This window comes from Capricornis sumatraensis, chromosome 15, assembly GCF_032405125.1.
Source record: "Capricornis sumatraensis isolate serow.1 chromosome 15, serow.2, whole genome shotgun sequence".
Lineage (NCBI taxonomy): Eukaryota > Metazoa > Chordata > Mammalia > Artiodactyla > Bovidae > Capricornis > Capricornis sumatraensis.
Genome location: NC_091083.1, coordinates 49401034 through 49407033, shown reverse-complemented (window position 1 = coordinate 49407033; position 6000 = coordinate 49401034).

The window sequence follows — 6000 nt, the reverse complement described above, 5'->3', positions numbered from 1 at the left end:
AGGATCAAAAACATAATAAGATCAAAGTGTTAAAAAAGGAAAAATCCCGAGTTATAAGGGTTTAGAACTTTGATACTTGAGAGGATTAGGGAAACATTTTTTTCTCATCTGAGTTAATTTCTTCACTTGTGGGGCATAAGTAAAACTCTCCAGGAGCTGAATTACGTTCTTTGAGAACATATCTTTCACCTTCTCAACTTCTGCCTGTGTTAGCCTGGCATTTCCATAGCTGTAATACTGCTTGTTTTCTCCCAGTTTGCTTCTTCCTTAGTTTTTCCTCAGTACTCCATAAGGGGATGTGTTCTTACTCCTGAGAACAAATGCCCCTCCAGGTCCTGGAGGCTGAGGAGAGAGGGGTGGGCTGCCCTCTCCTCACCTTATTGTGTTTCCCCTCCCTCCCTGACACACAGGGAAGCTTCAGCTGTGTGCACAGGTTTGCAACCCCCTCCAGTATTCCTGCCTGGAGAATCCCACGGACAGAGGAGCCTGGTGGGCTACAGTCCAGGGGGTCGCACAGAGTTGGACACGACTGAAGCAACTTAGCATGCATGCACGTGTTGGGACTGCCTGCCCAGTAATCAGATGTCTGAAAAGTGGTTGAACACGTTCTGAGATCCAGTACTGAGCAATCCCTGTGGCTCAGTGGTAAAGAATCCGCCTGCAATGCAAGAGATGTGGGTTCAATTTCTGGATCAGCAAGATCCCCTGGAGGAGGAAATGGCAGCCCGCTCCAGTATTCTCACCTGGGAAATCCATGGACAGAGGAGGCTGGCGGGCTATAGTCCATGGTGTCACAGAGTGTTGGACACAACTGAGCGGCTGAACAAGAGCAAGTGAACACTGTGTTGGCTGCGGGAAAAGAGGCGAGGACTGGAAAGCGAGGCATGCTCGGCCCTCCCGCTGCGTCCTCGTGTCCACGTGGTGGCTTCCCTGCAGGCACTGCCTTGCTGCTGCTGCCCTGCCGTCTCAGGTTTGTCTCAGGACCAGGTGGATCTGCTCAGTTTGTCTCCGGCAGTGTGCAGGCTTCGTTCACCTCTTTTGTTTCCCACCTTAGCTGCCGTTCTCTTCTTGGCTCCCTGTGGTCTTGCACATGGCCTCCTATTTCTGAATGAGAATTCTTTATTTATGCAGACTCAGCACAGCCAGCAACAGTCATGGGATCCTCCTGATTGATCCTGATCAAAGATGCGGCTCTGAGAGAGCGGAATCCTGAGAACCACAGGCAGAGTCAGTGCTCGGACAGGACCGAGCCTTCTGTTCACCACAAATAAAGAGCACTTCGTTGTCCATTTTCAGGCCGCCCCACTTGGAAGCAAGTTGTGCCTGCCCAGACAGGATTCTGGGCTGTTTGATGTACATCTGTCCAGAAACCTCCTGTGTCTCTGTGAGGATACTTCGGGGAAGGTGAAGATAAGGTGGATGGGGAAGCCAACCCCACCCAGGCAGTCACATAGAAACTTCCCCTTCTAGGGCAGAAAATCGATATTTTAAATACCTAATTCTCATCTTGTAGGATGATAACAGTTTTCCTATCAAGAAGTGAACGTCAGACTTCCCAGGTTGTCCAGTGGTTAAGGAGCCACCAGCCGATGCAGAGGATGTGGGTTCGATCCCTATTCCAGGAAGATCCCACAGGCCTCGGGGCAACTAAACCTGTGTGGCACGACTGCTGAGCCTGTGCTCTAGAGCCCGTGCTCTGCAACAAGAGGAGCCACCCCAGTGAGAAGCCCGAGCACTCAGCTGGAGAGAAGCCCCCGCACTCCGCACCCAGAGAAAGCCCTCTCACAGCAACAGAGACCCAGAGCGGCCAAAAATGAATGAATAAATATTTTTTTAAAAAAGAAAAAAAAATTAAACAGGAGAAATGCATGCCCTTGCTCACATGCTAAGCTCACTGTCTCACATACATGCAGCTGTTATATGACAGCTCTTGCCAACAGCTTATCTGCGGTGAGACAGCAGGGCTCTGTGGCACTTTGGACCTGTCTCAGTCATGTGTCTTGAAATAAATAAGCATTCTTTTCTACGGAAGATGGCCCCTTTCCTACCAGCCACCAAGCCGTCGTTGGGAAATAATTATACTCTTGACAGACTTAAAATTTTTGCCTTTATTTTTAAACCAGGAAAGAGTTTATGACTGTTAGGAATCCACTCAGAAGCCTAGAGTTGGTATGAAAACTAAACTCGCAGTATTTTATTCAACAGATGCAGAAACAAGCCTTCTCAAAGCTCCCCTGACCTGACGAAAGGGGGCTCCTCTTCGGGGCGGCTTCTCCTCCCAGCACAATACTGAGAGTCAGCATCCCATGAGCCGCCTATCTGGGGATCCCAGTGACAGTGAAGAAGACGGTGAGACCACTTGCACCTGACAAACAATATCTAAACTCTCATATCTCTTGTGCATTTTCCTAAAAACCCATTGTCTTTCCTAAAGACAGCAGCTTATTCTTCCCACAGGAACCTCCTTGCCCCTCTCCCTTCCATTTGAAGGTGTGCACAGAAGCCCCAAGTTCTAACCACCGCCTACAGTAACTCACACCTCCCTCCCTCTTCTCTCCCAGTAGACCATGTAACATGGTCTGTTACATAGTCCTTGCTCAGGAAAAATTCTCGAGCGGGCCTTTAGCAGTTAACAGACATTTAGATTCAATAGCCACTGAGATTCTGTCTCCAAGACCCTGTACTCCTTACAGCATAAAAACTTCATTAATTTGGAAACTGGTAATTTGTAATAATCTCATTGGCTGAAGCTGTACTCTGCCTTCGAGTTCATAAAAGGCTCTTTAAAGCAAGTAATGCTGCTTGAGAGCAAACTGAGGTCAAACATTACAGATGAACCACTCAAACCATTTGTGTGCTAATTGAAGGGATCCTTAGAGAGTTTTTTCTCTAGTAAAAACGAGTCTTGTCCTTAAATGAGTCTTCTCTACTTAGTAACCCTTTATTAGCATGTTTTTGGTTCCTTAGATGTACTTGACTTTTCACTAATTCCGTTGGCTTTACCTCCAATTAGCCTAAATCGATAGCGTTGTGCCCCATGTGAGCATCTTAACTATAGATGCAGATAGAGATGTTAATGAGGTCCCTCTGATCAAAGCTTTGTAAAGATGAGTCGATGAGTATGGAGACGAGGATGGAGACTTTGCCTTCCTGGTGAGCCATTGTAAACCTGGTTCTCCTGAAAGTCCAGCATCTGACAGTTTCATCTGCTTTGCCGATGATCTTTCAGAAAGCAGAAATGCCTTAGAACCACAAAGAAGAGTTTGGCTGATGAACTGAGAGTGATGGGAACGTCTAGAGAAGTTGTGGTAGCACTGGGAGTGAGCTCCTGGACATGTGGGCTGTCCCTAAGCCCAGGTGGGTGTTCTGGAGAAGGCTCCAGGAAGAGGCCGCTCTCCTCCGTCTTGACGGCGAGTTCAGGATGGGCCGGCAGGGCGGTGTGTCGCGGGAGAATGCTGTCGTGTCGCAACGCTGGGAGCAAGGGGCCCCTGACTCTAGTTCTCTGCCTGGTGCAGACCATGTCCAGGCACCAGGTCTTGGCACCATATTGTAAGAAAGACTTGGGCAGGGGCTTCCCTGGTCGGTCAGTGGTAAAGAATCCACCTGCCAATGCAGAAGACATGGGTTCTAGCTCTGGTCTGGGAAGATCCCACATGCTGACGAGCAACAAAGCCCAGGCACCACGGCTACTGAGTCCACACGCTGCAGCTACTGAGGCCTGAGTGGCCTAGAGCCCTTGCTCTGCAGGAGTAGAGAAGCCAGCGCACTGCAGCTAGAGAGTAGCCCTCACTCTCTGCACTAGAGAAGTGCTACTTTAGGGCTGTTGTTGGGGAGTACAGCCCTGGGCACACCCCCCGCATCCCTGAGCTTTCCAGTAAGGATGAGCGTGGGGTGGTCACGATAGGAACGTCCTGAATATGGGCCTCCACTGTCCCCTTGGGCCTTTTCACTGCTCGGGTTTACTGGGTGGGAGCGGCAACTCTCCTCACTGAGATTAGATCCTACCACCAACACCGCCAGAAGGAGGCACAGATGTGGATGTAAGCTGACTTAAAGAAAAAACTACAGTCGTCTGGCATGTTTGCATTTATGGATTAGATAACTAGACATGTGCATAGTTCCATGGCAGAGCAACCAATGAGTAGCACATTCTGGAAAGAGGAGTTTAGTTAATTTAAGATGAAATTTATAACCATCGATGCTAGCTGGCAATAGAATGGAAAGATTTGAGAAACCGCGAGCCTTTACTCGTAAATGGAAAATTGAGTTGATGTCTCTCCTTCAGGGTGTTTCAAAGGAAAATGCCGTGATTGGTGGTGTAGATGGCACCAAGGGCTCTCTGCCAGGCCCTGTACATCTGGACTCCATGTACGAATCACTGGAATCCCCACCCCAATGTGGGGGCAGGACTGTCTTTCCGAGTGGCTGTGAATATTTACACGGCCTCCCCTGAGAGCAGTGCTGAGGCTTCCTCATCATATCAACTGGCACCAACAGCAGCTGAAGAGCAATTTTACTCTGGCTCCTAGGACGAGCACCAGCTATAGCAGCTCTGATCCTTCTCAAAGCTGGGCTGTATCTTCTTCCATAGATACAGCCTAGACCTTCCTAGACCTTCCTTCTAGGTCTAAGGAATTTGTTCTCCTTTCTTTTCTTTCCTTTTTTTTAAATGGTAACTAGAAGGCTACACTGAGCATCAAGAGAGAAGAAATTTGAAGTAAAACCTGGAAGCTCAACAGGCAGAATTAGAGGCAAAGGAAATGGAAGACAGAGATTGAGAAGAAAGAACGGAAACATTCCAAGTGTCGCTTCCAGGCCAGGCTGGAGTTTTATTACAGGATGTCTCAGTGCTCCAAGTGTTGGGCTTGGCGTGCCTGTCCTCCGGTGACGGGTGTGCTGTGTGTCAGGTGAAGTTGTCAGCATTTGCAAAACCAATTAAAGTGGCATTAGTGCGCCAGCATGCGTGTGTGCACACACGCGCACACACACACACACACACGTGTGTGCTAAGCTGCCTGTGTGGTGTTTACGCCCTGTTTCTGGGCAGTTATTCAACCCAAACACTCATTTAGAAAAAGGTTATTTGAGCAAACTCTTAAAACAGACATTTGTTCTTTAATTTTAATTATTTTTTATTTTATTGGAAATTTCAAGGCTTCAATCAGTTCAAATATTTGTTCAAAGTGTAGAAAAGTAACTTTTCCTTTCTATTTGCAACAGGCTTGTAAAAATTATTTTTGCTACTCTTGTGAACAATTATTAAGTTCTAGGTACTGCTTCAGGTGTTAAACACAGGATAAGTGAAGATGTAAATGAGGAAGAAATTACTGTGATATATTCCTCTTTAAGTATACAACATGTCCCCAAATTATATAATACAAACAATGGGACATGGAGGTGACCAAAATTATTTTGTAACAACAGTCGGGAAAAAAAGTGTTTTTTCCTCAGTTTGTAACAATGTCTGATCTTGATTTCACATTATTCAGTGGCCTGAACACACTTGCACATCGGGAAAATATTCTGGGAAGTCTATTTTAGGCCATGGCAAAGTGGATTTTCGGGGGACTCACTCTCTTGCTAATAATAATTATAAACTCTGAATTAAATATTAAAAATAATAGTTTGAAGATGTCAGAGCTGAAACAAAAGCAGACAGAATCTAGGAGGTCATGATCCTTGAAACAGGAGAAGCAAACCCATGCATGCAGGGTTCACCTCACTGGCTCCCCCAGGGCTGCTGCTAGCTCCCCCAAACACTCATCCCCAAAGCTCGTGATGACAGTTACCTGTTCCTTTCTGACTTTACCTTTGTTCTGGATTTTTCCTATTTCATACACCCCCCGCTGTAGAGCAGAGTATATTTTTTGTTACTTTCCTTGTGTTCCTTTAGGACGGGGCAGGCTATATGTCTAGACATTAGTATATGAGAAAATGAAGTAATGCTGATGGTGTGATGGGTGTTCCTCTGGAGCTGCATTCCTTCTCTGGCACCACCTG